This window comes from Arachis ipaensis, chromosome B07, assembly GCF_000816755.2.
Source record: "Arachis ipaensis cultivar K30076 chromosome B07, Araip1.1, whole genome shotgun sequence".
In the NCBI taxonomy this organism is placed as follows: Eukaryota; Viridiplantae; Streptophyta; class Magnoliopsida; order Fabales; family Fabaceae; genus Arachis; species Arachis ipaensis.
The window spans coordinates 82,371,826-82,378,120 of NC_029791.2; positions in this window are offsets into that span (position 1 = coordinate 82,371,826).

Below are 6,295 nucleotides of genomic sequence, written 5' to 3' on the forward strand. Positions count from 1 at the left end.
AAATAATTCGAAACCTATTCCCTCCCTCCCTTTTAAATACACATTCGGTCAGCCCCTCTTCATCCATCATTCGAATCCTTCTCTCCATCTCTTCATCTTCTTTCTTTCTATTTTGCTTGAGGGCAAGCAAATCTCTAAGTTTGGTGTGATTTCCGTGATCCCTGAGCTAAAACAAACTAATCTCATGGCACCCAAAGGAAGACAAACCGCTTCAAGAGACAAGAAAGAAAGTAATCCAAACCAATGATGGATGCATGAGAATTTCTGCACCAAAGAACATGCAGACCATTATTTCAAAATTGTGTGTAGAAGATCAGTGATCCAGGAAGTTAGGTTCAATCTGAAAGAAGATGAATACCCGGAGATCCAAGAGCAGATTCAAAATAGGGGCTGGGAAGTCCTGGCTAATCCTGAGATACATGTTGGAAGAAACATGGTCCAGAAATTTTATGCAAATCTGTGGATGACAAAAAAGTAAACATTAGAGGGAACTGCTTTCTACTCCTTTCGGACTACGGTCAGAGGGAAGATTATTTACTTCCATTTTAACAAAGTGAGAGAAGTTCTCAAACTTCCTCAACTATAAGATGATCCAGAGTCCTTTAATAGGAGAATGCCCAAGGATAAAAGGCTAGATCATGTTCTAGAGGACATATGCCTCCCAGGAACCAAATGGATTACTAATTCAAAAGGTGTCCCAAACCAGCTAAAGATAGGAGATCTCAAACCAGTTCTTAGAGGTTGGCTGGATTTCACTGGGCGTTCTATACTCCCAACCAGCAACCGATCTGAAGTCACTGTCAAGAGGGCAGTGATGATTCAGTGTATTATGCTGGGAAAAGAGATAGAGATTCATCAGCTGATCCCTGTTGAAATTTACATGTTTGCAAACAAGGAATCCACTGAGGCCAAACTGGCCTACCCAAGCTTGATTAATCTGTTATGTAAAGATGCGGGATGATAAACCACTATTTTATGGTTTATATTGTGTTTAACTGTGTGGTTTTATCATGATCCTTACCCACTTATTTATTAAATTAGCATGAAATTATAATTCCTTCCTAAAATTATAACATGTTTGAAAACTGCTTCCTAGAGATTTTAATTATGTAATTTTAATTCCCCTTTATTCCATTCGATGTCGTGATCTGTGTGTTGAGTGTTTCAGACTTTATAGGGCATGAACGAGTTGGAGATTGGAAAGGAAGCTAGCAAAAATAGAAGGAACACAAGAATTTGAGGAGATAACCAGCGAGAAGTGACGCGGTCGCATGGCTCACGCGACCGCGCAAAGGAGAGCAAATCGTAGTGACACGGCCGCATGACTCACGCGGCCGCGCAGATTGAAAAAGCTCAAGCGACGCGGTAGCGTGGACGACACGAATGCGTGGCAAGGAAAAACGCGAATGACGCGTCCGCATGGATGACGCGATCGCGTGACATGTGCGATCTGCATAATCTGCAGATTTCGCTGGGGGCGATTTTGGACCTTATTTCGACCCAGTTTTCGGCCCGGAACAGCAGACTAGAGCCAGAGAATATGCAGAAACAAAAGACAACATTCATTCTAGACAGTTGGAGAGTTTTTGAGATCTAGTTTTACTCCTTTAGGTTTCTTTCTCTAGGTTTAAGAATTTTAATTTTCAATTGGTCTTAGCATTGGAACATTGAGAAGAGTTATTTCCTCATCAAGACTTCGTCATTCTAGTTCGTTCTCTTAACTTGGTTTTATTCTTCAATGTTCTTTGCTTTGTTCAATTTTGTCATTTGAATACTTTCATGATTTTAACTTATTTCTTCCAATTTAATTTATTTTCCATTCCAATAATCATGTCTTCTTTTAATTCCCTTTCATGTGTTATGGATTTATTATTTACAATGAGTGAGTAGTTCCCTCACTTGATGGGGAGTTGATTGAAAGAAACTCTTGAGTTGGAAGGATTGAAAAAAAATTGTAATTGGGTTAACCGTTGGATTGTTATCTAATCACTAACACTAATCCCTTTGAACTAAGTGGGTTGCAACTCGTGAACAGATCTAGCATTCCAACTTGTTTGACTTTCCTTTACCTAGTAAAGGATAACTAAACAGAACAACCATTAATTATAAATTAATCTTAAAATCATCCCATCAATAATAGAGATTCCAACTAATCAACTCCCAATCAAGGCTTTTATTCATATTATTTGAATTTTCTCAATTTAATTTTCCACCTACTTAACTCAACTTCTTGGAACATCTAATTAATAAAATAGCACACTTTTCTGCAACTCGTTGGGAGACGACCTGGGACTTAAACTCCCAGTAATTATTAATTTAACTCTCTGTGACATATTTCTAAATTGATAGGCAGATTTTTGGTGAGTTAAGAACTATACTTGCAACGTAACTATTTTAAAAATTTTTAATTCACCAACTTCTGTGCATCATCAATTTTTGGCGCTGTTGCTGGGGAGTTGCAATAGAGTGCTAAAGTTATTAATTAGAATTTATTTATTTGCATTTTATTTTATTTTGCTACTATGAGCTGCATGTTTCTTTCGTCAAATGACGTATTCACTTCCTGATCCGCGCTTGCTAATATTCGATCCTGAAATTGAAAGGACTATTTCACGAATAAGGTGAGAACAACGTCCGTTAGTCCGATCTGAGAGCGGATCTAAAAGTGAACTTGAGGAAGAAACCAGCCCCCGTTCTACTGATTCGGTTGTTTTACGTGCAGAAGACATGGCAGCTAGGAGAGTTACCATCCAGGAGGAAGGAGCCCCTGATTTTACAATGCAACCGTTTCAAGCGCATCATCCAGCGGTAGCTACAGATTTTGAAATAAAGACCGCACTGCTAAATTTGATGCCCAAGTTTCATGGCCTACCTGCTCAAGAGCCTATTAAGCACTTGAGAGATTTGCAGGCAGCCTGTTCTACTGTCAGGCGTGATGGTACTGATGGAACTTCAATTTGCTGAAAGCTTTCCCGTTTTCTCTCGAGGGAAAAGCAAGAGAGTGGTACTACACTCAACCTCTAGCAAATGTATCGAATTGGGATACACTCAGAAAGGAGTTTTTGGAGAAATTCTTTCCATCTGAAGTTACTGATAAACTGAGGAAGGATATTTCCACAATTGTTCAGGATAACAATGAGACTCTCTTTGAATACTAGGAGCGCTTCAATAATCTTCTGGAAGCATGCCCCCACCACATGATTGACAAGATAGTGTTACTTAGCTATATCACACAGGGCATGAGGCCCCAAGATAAGACCACATTGGAAAGTGCTAGAAATGGGTCTATAAAGAAGTACAAGACCACTGATGAGGCTTGGCAATTGATCAGTGATTTAGCTGAATCTACTAGGAACCACAGGCAAAAGCAAGGCCGTTCAAAAGCCGTTGCAGAAGTATCCTCTAACAGAGAGACTACTGCTCTAGCTCAGAGTATATGCGAGATGACCAACTTGCTGAAGCAGATGCAATTGAATCAACAACATGCTCAGCAAGCTCCTCCACCACAGCAAAACCAACAACTAATCCCACAAAGAATTTGTGAAATCTGTGCTGATTATAGCCATTACACTGATGAATGCCCGCAGCTCCAACAAGAAGACAACATGGTGGCATCCACTCATAACTTCTATGACCGCCCCAACCAAGAGTACAATCAAAGTGGAAATAATAACCATGGATGGCAGGACAATTCTAACCAGAATTGGAGGGACAACAATAACAGAGGAGGCCGAGATAATTAGGGAAATCAGAGGTGGAATAATAACAACAACAGGCAGCAGAATCAACCTTACAGAGCACCTCACCTGAGGCAAAACCAAGGACCACAGAACAATCAATAGCAGACCTCTCAATTCACTCATTCTTCTTTATCTCCTAATGAAGAGTTACTACAATCTTTTGAGCGAAGACAGTAGACCATGGAAAATAACATCATGAATAGTATTAATGCCAGTCTGAACGGTCTGACCTCTACTTTGCAAGCTCTTATGTCACAGATTGGATCAACACAAAATTCCAGTAACCAACCTTCAAGTTCCACTGGAATCCCCTCTCAACCATTACCCAATCCAAAGGGAGGAATTAATTCCATCACCCTAAGATCCGGAACCACACTGCAGGAGAGGAATCAGGAGGAGCCAAGCTCACCAGAACATGCCTCAGCTGAAGAGGTGGTAGAGATAGAAGATGTTAAAGAGGAAGAGGACATACAAGACATAGCCGAAGTAGAAGAAACTCAACCACAGGAGGAAGCACCAAAAGGCGCAAACACCACAGAAAACACTACTCCTATTCCATTTCCACAACTTGCAAGGAAGCCCAAGAAGCAGCTGGAACCCGACCCCAAAATGGTAGAAATATTCAAAAAGGTTGAGGTAACTGTTCCTCTTTTTGATGTTATTCAGCAGGTACCTAAATATGCAAAGTTTCTAAAAGACTTATGTATCCATAAAGACAAAATTAATGAATTAGAAACTATTCCTTTAGGTAGTTCTATATCTGCTTTAATGGGAGGATTACCTGAAAAATGTAGTGATCCAGGTCCTTATATAGTTAGTTGTACTATTGGTGGTGTAGTAATTTATGATTGCATGTGTGATTTAGGAGCATGTGTCAGTATAATGCCTTTGTCTATATATGATATTTTGAGGCTCCTTCCCTTAAAAAGGTCGGCAGCTTGTTTTGTGTTAGCAGATAAAAGCATTATTACAGTGGCTGGAGTTGCTGAAGATGTTTTGGTGAACATTAAAGGGCTTACATTTCCCACTGATTTTTATATCTTGGAGATGCCCCATAATGATTCAGATAAGCCATCATCAATCCTACTTGGAAGACCATTCCTGAAGACATCATAATTCAAATTGGATGCTTTTTCAGGAACATACTCCTTTGAAATAGATGGCCGCATAGTAATCTTCAATCTGAATGGAATCATTGACAACCCCCCAGAAGATCATTCTATCTTTCAGTGTGATGTCATAGATGAAAGTGTAGCTGAAGTTCACAAGAAAGAGTTAGAAGAGAGGCACACTGGACAAGGTCCAAGTGTGGGGACCCTTTTAACTGACAATGAGGGCACTTCGCCATTTTCACAAGCCCCAGATAATCCAGAGCCTACTCATGATCAGAAGTTAGAATTGAAACCCCTTCCCCCACATCTCAAATATGCTTATCTTGAAGATGAGCAGAGGTTTCCAGTTATCATTGCAAGGGAACTTACTTCTCAACAAGAAGAGCAGTTACTTGATGTGCTGAGGAAGCATAAGAAGGCAATTGGGTAGAGCTTGGCAGACATAGTAGGCATCAACCCTCAAGTATATGAGCACAGAATATTTTTAGAAGAGGGAGCAAGACCTGTCTGTCAACCCTAAAGAAGATTGAATCCCACCATCTTGAAAGTTGTCAAAAAGGAAGTGAGCAGACTATTGGAAGCAGGTATCATATATCCCATTTCAGACAGTGAATGGGTAAGCCCAGTACAAGTGGTGCCCAAGAAGTCTGGAGTCACTACAGTGAAGAATGAGCATGGAGAGCTCATAGCAACTAGAGTTCAGAATGCTTGGAGAGTCTGCATTGATTACAGGCGTCTCAACTAAGCTACCCATAAGGATCACTACCCACTTCCATTCATTGATCAAATGCTGGATCGCCTGTCAGGTAAATCACATTATTGCTTTTTAGATGGTTACACAGGTTGTTTCCAGATTCATATAGCTCCTGAGGATCAACAAAAGACTACTTTTTCATGTCCTTTTGGGACTTATGCTTACAAGAGAATGCCCTTTGGCTTGTGTAATGCACCAGCTACTTTCCAAAGGTGCATGATGAGTCTTTTCTCTGATCTTATTGAGGACTGTATGGAAGTTTTTATGGACGATTTTAGCGTTAATGGTGATTCTTTTAGCCTTTGCTTAGATGGATTATCTAAAGTATTAGATAGATGTGTTAATACAAACGTTGTATTAAATTTTGAAAAATGTCACTTTATGGTAAAACAAGAAATTGTATTAGGACATGTGGTATCTAATAATGGCATTTCTGTAGACCCAGCAAAGGTGAATGTTATTTCTAGTTTACCTTACCCCTCTTCTGTGAGGGAAGTCTGTTCGTTCCTTGGCCATGCAGGTTTTTACAGGAGATTCATTAAGGACTTCAGTAAGGTAGCACTTCCCTTATCCAGACTACTGCAGAAGGATAATGAGTTCGAGTTCAGTGAGGATTGCGAACAAGCGTTCGATAAGCTGAAAACTGCCCTGACTCAGGCTCCAATTGTGAGAGGACCAGACTGGAGCCA